At 35.3% G+C, this 9,642-nt stretch overlaps 1 non-coding gene across 1 annotated transcript; it reads right to left on the bottom strand.

Annotated features, from left to right (window-relative positions):
* Positions 1-3,415: 3,415 nt before the first annotated feature.
* Positions 3,416-3,578, bottom strand: LOC118586486. Its single transcript, XR_004945367.1, has one exon. It is a non-coding gene; the product is annotated as a U1 spliceosomal RNA (small nuclear RNA).
* Between the last annotated feature and the right edge of the window lie 6,064 nt (positions 3,579-9,642).

The raw sequence follows: 9,642 nt of genomic DNA, 5'->3' as shown, positions 1-9,642 counted from the left end.
TTTGCCCATCAATGTAAGTCTCAGTGTAGGACAGAGATAACTTCAGCTAATCTAGCTTTGTTGCTGTATAAGCCATGTAGTCGCCTGAAGTATAGAGGGAAGAGGCTTGTAACCTGACCTTTGCCCAGCTCCACTAGCCCACCGAATCTCCTTGACTTTTTAAGTTTACTTTGTTTGGGTTATCTTGTTCCTGAGTAAGTACAGGGACAGACATTTCGAGAATATCTCAGAGTCCCAGAAAGAGATATTTGGCTTTCTGTGTGTCACAACCTCCAAGGAAAGGAAGACCTTCATGTAGATAAGGATATCTCCCTAAAAGCAGGAAGGGTAGTATGCTCACAACTTTCCTGGAAAGCTTAGGAGCAATACTACTGAGAGGAGGCATAAATGATTCATAAGAAAATTTCCACCAATCTGATATCCCCAAATTGTGCAAGTATTAAAATCCACCCCCAAAATATGCAACACTTGGAGATCAAAACCAAAAAGTGGCATGGTGGCTACCATGCAGCTCAGCTTTGCAGGATCTTTGTCAAGCTGTAGAGGCTTTATGACTTTTGCCATTCCCATCAGTTATGGCTGTGCCATGAAATAAATATGTAACTTCATTGAATAGTAACTCTATTTAATGAAAAAGTTAAATAGAGATAACATATTTTAAATTGAATTTTCTAAACATCTAAAAGTTATATTAATGACATCTAAAACATATCCCAAAAATCTTTCCAAAGTATGCAACAAAATTATAGGTAATTAAATCTAAATAAGAATTAGAAAAATGCTAAATAGGAGTTTCACAGAATAACCTTAAAGATATACTCAAACTTACCTCATAATAAATAATCATAATAAAATGATTAAATGAAAGAAATTAAAGCTATTTAGTAGATAAACATTATCACTCGGTGTTGGCTACAAATTGGATACTTTAAGGTCTTGTGCAGTAGTTGAGGGGCACACTGACCTGACTCTTCAGTAAATCAATCTTGAATATTATATTAATATTTATACTATATGTGCATCCTAAGATATATGTAACACATTGTGAAAAAAGCACTGTAAGCACTAAATGATTATCTCAATTAGGACACAGAAAATACCATTCATTAGTATTTCATCCAGAAAATGTAGATTTCACATGAACTATTTTACTATAATCCATCTCAACACTGTCCCATAATTATGCCACAAAATGTATTATTTAAACACATTTCTCCTAAGCATGGGTGTGAGGACATAAATTTTAGAAGTTTTTAAGTGTTGTTTCTTATAATAATGGCAGTAAATATTAGGACATTGACATACAGTCTTCCTCTCAAAGACACTAGAGCTACGTACTTAATGTGGGATAGGCAGTTCCCTAATGTCGATGTAATTCTAAATGGTTTTATTAAATAAGATACACAGAGCCAAATGCAGAGTTAAAAGCCCCAGAGGTCAGAGATCAGTAGCTAAGAGCTGAGACCAAGACCACCTATTTGCCCCTCACTGCAGCTGCCATCCTTCCTCTGAGAAAGAGACCTGCTTCCTGTGTGTCTGTCTTTTTATTGACTTTCTGTTTTGCCTTCTCATTGGTTGTAAACCCAACCACGTGACCTCCTTGTCACTTCCTGTCTATGCAGACCTCTAGGTCTTCTATTGAGATTAAAGGCGTGTGTCTCCATGCTGGTGGTGTCCTTGAACACACAGAGATCTTTCTGTCCTGTGATTGGGATTAAGGGCATGTGCTTAAGCTAGACTTCTGCTATGGCTTGCTCCTAGCTCTGACCACCATGTACATTTACTTATTAACATACAAATAAATCACATTTCAGCACAAATAAAATATCACCATACCCCAATGTATTTATTTTAAAGATTTATTTATATTTTGTGTGCTTGCTATGCTGTTTTTGCCCACAAGTATAACTGGGTACTTTGTGTGAACAGTGCCCTCAGAGGGCATTGGATTCTCTAGGACTGAGATTACAGATGGCTGTCAGCCACAAGGTGAGTGCTTAAACTGAACCCAGTTCCTCTTCAGAAACAAGTGCTTGTAACCTGCTGAACCATCTCTCCATCCCTCAACTCATTTCTTAATGGTGGTTTATATCATCATGTTATACATTTTTACTTGTTTTAGGGGAAAAATCAGGAATTAGTATATTCTATGAGCTTATGCATATGCAAAGTATGTCTGTGAAAATGCTGTTTTAAAATTTGTGACATGGCCTTCTCTAGTTGAAATGATGGAGATTTCCTTTCCTTACTTAGAATGTAATTTTTGACCAATATCCTCCCTTAGTATCATGCATGTTTAAGAAAGACTGACAAGGTTTGAATCAGATTTGACTGTGTGTGAGTCAGCTCATTATCAGATGCACTCTGAAGAAAATGTTCTAAAAAAATCTTAATATTCCTTTTCTAGCTTTTCTTTTCTGGACTTCAACTTATTTACTTACACTGTCCTTTTCCCCTGTAACTTGTTACTTACATTTGTTTTGCTTGGTTTCTTAATTAGAATGCTATATATTCTGTCTATTATTTTATTTAATTAAATTTAATTTATTTTTAAGAATTTCCTAAAGAGATACACTTGATCACATTCACTTAGCATGTTACCAAGTAATCCAGGAAGTGTTGTTCATATTCCACTGCTCCCAATTAGGTGTGTGGGTTTTTGCTTGGAGACCTGGTATTCTCTAGTTGCATTTATTCTAATATATTTCAGCTCACTTTTCATCTCTTTCTAAACTTTAACTTCCTCACCTTTTTGTTTTGCTCCTGGTCTTGGGATTTAAATAAATCCTGTGGATCTCTGCAAACCTAAGGGTCTGCACTGACTGACTGCTGTCTCTTCTACAGGTAAGTGTTTTTGGAACATTTAGTTACCAGTCTTTGATGTCCTTCCCAACACCTGTACAAAAATTACTCTGGTGTACGTCTTTCATTTATGTTTCCATGGTTATTTTCACTTCCTTCTAGTTTCATTTTTTGTCATTTCTTAGCTTCCTAGCAAGCCATCTTATGGCTACTGACCATTCTTAAAGACAGGTCTTTGTTCTCTGTTGAGACAGACGGATCAAATAAGACAGTAAGCCACTGGTTTTGTGGCCTCTTTCACTGAACGGACAGTGACAGTGTTGGTCACTGTAAGATTACCTGATTACGAGTGAGATTTTCTATATCCAAAAGTCCCAAATATATATCTGGGGGGGGGGGTGGCGCACGTCTTTAATCCCAGCACTCTGGTGGCAGAGCCGGGCAGATCTTTGTGAGTTCAAGGCCAGCCTGAGCTACCAAGTGAGTTCCAGGAAAGGTGCAAAGCTACCCAGAGAAACCCTGCCTCGAAAAACAAAAACAAAACAAAACAAAACAAAACAAAACAAAAACTCCCAAATACTATAAATTATTATCTCTCTCTTTGTTTGTTTCAAAAGGAGAGCTGAAATGCAGTCCCTACTACCTCAAATTATACAGTCAAGTTTTCTCCATTTGGGGAAATTGTCAGAGTCAGTACTTCTGAAATATAATGGATAAGCCTTGGCCTGGGAAAAGCACCTTCGTGATCTTGGTATTTCTCCATGCCGTGTAAGTATAATTAATGTCTCTTTTATAAGGATGGGGGAAAAATCATCAACAATAGAATTGATACTTACTTTTTATTCATCATCTTGTGAAGTTGGAAGGGCATTTGTTTTTGAATCTGTCCTTCTGTCTTTCTGTGAAATGCACTTAGAATCTCCAGTGAGGTTTCTATTGCTGTGAGAAAACATCATGAACAAAAGCAGCTTGGAGAGGAAATGGTTTATTTAGTTTACTGGTTATAGTCTATCATCAACCAGAGCAAGGCCTTGATGTAGAAACCATGAGAAAACACTGCTCGTACACATGCTCTTCATAGATTGCTCATCTTGCTTTTCTAAACAGGTCAAAACATCTGCCCTGTGTGGACACAGCCCATAGTGGGCTCACTGATAATTAATCCAGAAAATGCCCTACAGCCTTCCGTTGGGCCTAGCTACTGGAGATGTTTTTTCTCTAATAAGATTCCCTACTCCAAGATATAATTAGGTTTATGTCAAGTTGACAAGAAACTTGTAGGAAAATCCAAAATCCAGTTTCTTTGCCATGACAGCTATCAAGATAATTTGAAATCTATCAAAGTTGTATAGTTTTGACTATGATCTAATAATTATTTTGATGACAAATGTCATTGAACTGATACAAGAACTAAGGTTGCTGTTGATGGAATCTGTTTGTTCTGACTGCCTTATTGAAGTGCCTTGTGGGTTGAATTGTGTACAGCAAAAAGATAACTAAAGTTCTATATCCACAAATGTGATCTTATTTAGAAAATGAGTCTCTGCAGATGTAACTCAGTTAGGATGGACTTGTATTGAAGGTGGGTCCAAATCCAACTCTAACTGGTATCCTTCTAAGATAAACATACACAAACACTGAGACATTGATAGGGGGTACTATAGGACCACACAGCCAGATATGAAGCAACCTGTCTTCAAATTGAAGAAGATCAAGGATTGTCAACAATATCAGACACTGAGAGAAAGGAATACAACAATCTAGCCAAATGCCTTCAAAGGGAGATTTTAAATTTCTAGTCTGTAGAACTATGGAAAACAAATTACTATTGTTTTAAGATATGTAGATTGTCAAATTTTTATGGATGCTCAATAGCCAAAGAGGATGGCAGGACAGTTTTGGAGAATTACCAAACTACTTCACACGTAGTATCTAATCATGATCTAACAAAGTTGTCAGTATAATATGACTCATAATTCAACAAAATAAGACCTTAAATCCATGGATTTAATATATATATATATATATATATATATATATATATATATATATATATTTAAATGAACCTATAATAGTTATATCATAACTGAAAATAATTAGCAAATATTAAAAAAAATAAAGACACAAATTTGTGCTTTATTTTTGTATCACTACCATTTGCTTATGATGTTTAAATAAAAACTCCCTTGTAAGATCTACTAAATTTAGAATGCTAAATGTATTTTCCCAAAGTAGATAATCTCACAGAAATCCAGTCCCACAAAACCTGAGAACAGGAAGTGAAACTGGGCCTAAGAAAGAAGAGGTCTAAAGACAGCTAGCCATGCCCTGAGTGTGCCTCTCTTTTTCTCTCCAAGACTGAGCAGTCTGTTGGTTTTGTTTTCTCTGCTGACCTTTGTTGTTCATGTCGAACAAAGCTGTGAGCTGATTCAGCTCTTTGCATGCTGCTCATAGTCATCTTGGAATTGCCACCTCAGCTCCAGAGACTATTTCACCTTAGAAGACCCATGCCTAGAAGTTGGAACTTATTATCTATGCTCAAAATAAAATTATTGGTATACAGAAACTTCTAAGCCTGGTATAACATTTTCATGACACTATAGTCCTACAAACTCAGGGTTCACATGCCCAATGGTATTGTAATGTTTTTACTACTGTTATCTATGGAATTGGATAAGTTTCTTTGAATTATACATGACAGATGTTCATTCCTTCCAGAATGAGCAAAAAATATAAAGGAAATATACCAGATTAAATTATAGGGTCAAACTCCTAACTAAGTTTCATTTAGAATGACCATGTTCCAACACAAATAGGAACTTTAACAATGTTAGAGTACTTGCATTAAAGAATCCCTTTACATGGTTATAATTGCATGTCTTCAAAGTGTCACTTGGTTCAAATACTTACAAATATCCTTGAGTGAAGTAACATTTGCCTTTCTTGATTGGTGTGTCTAATTGTGCATTTATTAAAATTACATATTTAAAATAGACTTACTAAAGCCTAGCCTATAGTCATAAGTCTCAAATATCATACTTTCTTGTCTCTTTTTATCATGATAGAAAACAGCAACATTGGAACTAATACTTGATTTCTATACCACACCTCCTCAAACTTCTAAAGAAAAGTGTTTACTTGTTTAAGCATTTCTTCTGTTTTTCTGTTACTTAGAATTCTCATCTAGTGTTTTATTTAGATTGATTTGCTGTGATTAAAAACATGACCAAAAATAACTTGGAGGGGAATGGGTTTGTTTGGCTTACATCATCATGGAACACCGAGGCAGGAACCTAGAGGCAGAAAGTAAAATCGAAGCCATGTGCGAACACTGCTTACTGGCTAGCACCTCATAGTTTGCTCAACCTATTTTATGATACAGCCCAAGACTGCCTGCCCAGGGTTCATTTCCAGTTATTTATGGCAGACTAAAAATGCCATAGTCACTGTAAGACAAGGTATCATCTAAATAGATGTCCATTAAAATTGAGCAGGAGATCTTCAAAAATATTTTGCTACAGAAATGGTTTATTTATAGAATTTAAATGTTAACAGCACACTTATACATTCTTTCTATGGTTCCATGTTTCCTCCTATTGCTTTTTGTGCCTTGATGGTTCGGATTTGTCCCATTTTGCTTTTTTCCGCTCTATTTTAGCATAAAGATAATGTTCTAAATCAAACTCAGGAGACTAAAAACCATGTACAAAGTTCATACTCAGGTTCCTAGGAGAGGTTTGACTTCATCTTACTAGGACCAGGTATCACTCTTGCTGTGACCAGGAGATGAACTGCATGGCCAATTGTCTACTCAGTAGCACTACTGAGGTGAGTTAAAGGATTGGAGTGGTTCATTTTCCCTAAATAAAAGTGAGTGAGGCAAGACATAGTGTTCCATACCTGTAATCTTACCACTTGTCAAACTGAAACAGAAGGATCACAAGTTCTGGGCCAGCACGGACAACATAGCAAGCAAGACTCTGTATCAGAAAAGAAGGAGGGATGAACACTTCAAGCGCATAAAGTTGCAAATAATAAGCTCTAATTCACACAGCTAAACAAAGCAATGTTTATAGGAATTTTCACTTATCTAGCTTACGAGTACTTTAAAACTGTTTGATTCTAAATATTTTCTTCATTTTAGGCATTTAATTAATTTCCAACTATTATCTTAGGTCTCCAGAATGGCAATACTAATAGCAATCCAGATCCATTCATAGGTACGCTAGTGTCTCTGAATTCTTGTTTCTTCATTTCTTAACTCTACCACGCTATTTCAGGCCCTTGCCACTTAGTCAGTGCAATACAGCATATGTGAAGAAAACAGATGCCATATTGTGTAATAGTGTTTGTCCCTTAAATCCATGATATAAACAAAGATTATTCTACAATCTGAAAACAACTAAATATTGCAACTTGCTTAACTCCAAATCCCTAAGCCAATAGCTAAACTCACATGGAAAATGTGTTCTCTTCCTTTTTTCTTTTTAATTTTATACTGAGTACAATTTTCTATGTGAAAAAAGAAAAGAAAAACTGTGGCCAATCATTGGACTTTTATCTTCTAATATTTTGTTAGTACATGTAGATTTTCTGCCTCATAAATTTGACCCTTTCATTTCTTGTTACCCTAGTTTTATTTATCATGTCTGTTTCATTGTACAATGGTATGTAGCTGAAGTTTTCCTGCATCCCAGCTTGCCAGCAGTCAGGACAAATCTCTCCCACTCGTGTCCCCCAAAACACAGAGATCATATTACTTATAAGCTTTATGGCCATGGCAGGCTTCTTGCTATCTGTTCTTATATCTTAAATTAACCCATTTTAATTAAGCTATAAGTTGCCACATGGCTTGTGGTTTACCAATATCTTACATTATACTTCTCCTCATGGCAGCTGGCAGTATCTCCTGACTCAGCCTTCTTCCACTCAGCCTTCTTCTCTCTCTTTCTCCCGCCTATACTATCCTTCCTGCCTGGCTATTTATTTATCAATCAATCATAGCAACACATATTCACAGCATACAGGACATCCCACAGCAATGGTACCCTTCCATGAGGACTGACCAGAATTGTATGTACCTTAGGAAGAAGAATTCTGATCCTGGATCCCTTTCTTTGTTTCCTCTACATTACAAAATGCAGGATGGCTTTCCTTTTCATGTATGATGCTATTGAAAGATTCCTATATATTTTTTCTTATATGAATTGTTTTCTAACATAGACATGGTATTAATGCTTTTTTAAAAATTTTTCCCTCCTTATCCACTAAAAGGGGCCAGGAGAAAGGAAGAAATGAAGAATGGAAAGAATGGAAGGAGAGGAAAGAAGTAAAGGACTTTGTTATACCCATTAATCCATTTAAGATTATCAAAATATACTGCACAGAGTTAAAGTATCAAAGTGGTTTAGCTGGAACCACTTACAGTCCATCTCCCAACCTATGACTCTCCCTTGGCCCTTTCTCATGAGAATTCATGTGCTTAATGTACAGTATAGAAACAAGATTATTTTATTGACTCCTCAAGAAAATATCTGGGGACATATAAGCAGTTTAATTTAAAGTACAGAACATTGTGATGACTAAATCTTTTGTAGATGCCGAAAACCTAAATCAACTGAATTACAGATACATATTTGTGACCTAATTGGCATCTTTTAATCTGATCAATTCTATGAGTTACTTCCTGGTGATGCTTAGGGGTTTTTTGTTGTTGTTGTTGTTGATTTTTGTTTATTTTTTTCAACATATTTTTTCTTTTCTTTTTTCCCATGTTTATCATTTCTAGAAAATATATCTTTTCATACAATATATTATAATTATGGTTTCCCTTTCTCCAGCTCCTCCCAGATCTTAATATGACCCCTCTCAGAACTTTTGTGATCCACATCCTTGCTTCCTTGGAAACTACAAACCATTTTAGAGATATGCACACATGTATGAAAATAGAAGATATTCAATAAAATATCATAAAATAGTAGTAGTATTACAATAAGATATTCATGAAATTCTATCCTGTAAATGATAAAAGTGATACAAATTTAGTTAAGCTAAAATGGGAGTACAACAGCAGAATCATTATGTGCATTAAATGCTCCTATTCCCCAACAGATAAGTGGAAGCTTGTAATTTTCCTGTATTTAGTTTTATGAGTTGTGTAATTATATGAACATCAAAGATTTCAAGATGATGTTTTTCTGGACATGGTTTGAACAACAGTTCCTGTCTAAGAAGTCCCTGATAGTTGTAGACTATTCTTTCATAAACAGGAAAATTTCTTCTCCTTTGATCACACACTCTGTTGCATGTTGTGAGGATGCATATACAGTAAGATGAAACTCTGTGAAGAATGGAATAAGAGAGATCATTTCAGTAAGGTATTAAATATAGTTTCTTTGAAATGCATAGGGTTTGAAAATCAATAGAGGACACTTTTTGGAAACCACCCTGCAGGTACAATATATCCTGATGATTAATATAATGTCATACTGCTTACTTGTTGAAACAAATTTAGAAATATATTTTATACAGATCTCCATAAAACACATTCTGCTTTGAGTATTAATATATTTATTTAAAGTAAAGTTAAAAATAACAATTTTTATGCACATTACCCAACTCCTTCCCAGAGAAATAGCGTTTCCCAAATTTGTCTTCCTTATACTCATATGACAAAGATTTGACAGAGAAGAAACTTAATAAAAGTCAATGTGTTGCATTTTAGTGCTACAAATTCTGGCCTCTTGGGAGAATAAGTGTTCCAAAGGAAATAAAGGCACCCTGCAAACCTAAAAATTAGTATTCTTGCAATGTTTATAAGCTAAAAACTCTAAAGAACAG

Source organism: Onychomys torridus, chromosome 6 (genome assembly GCF_903995425.1).
Source record: "Onychomys torridus chromosome 6, mOncTor1.1, whole genome shotgun sequence".
Lineage (NCBI taxonomy): Eukaryota > Metazoa > Chordata > Mammalia > Rodentia > Cricetidae > Onychomys > Onychomys torridus.
This window is presented reverse-complemented; position numbering and strand designations above follow the sequence as displayed.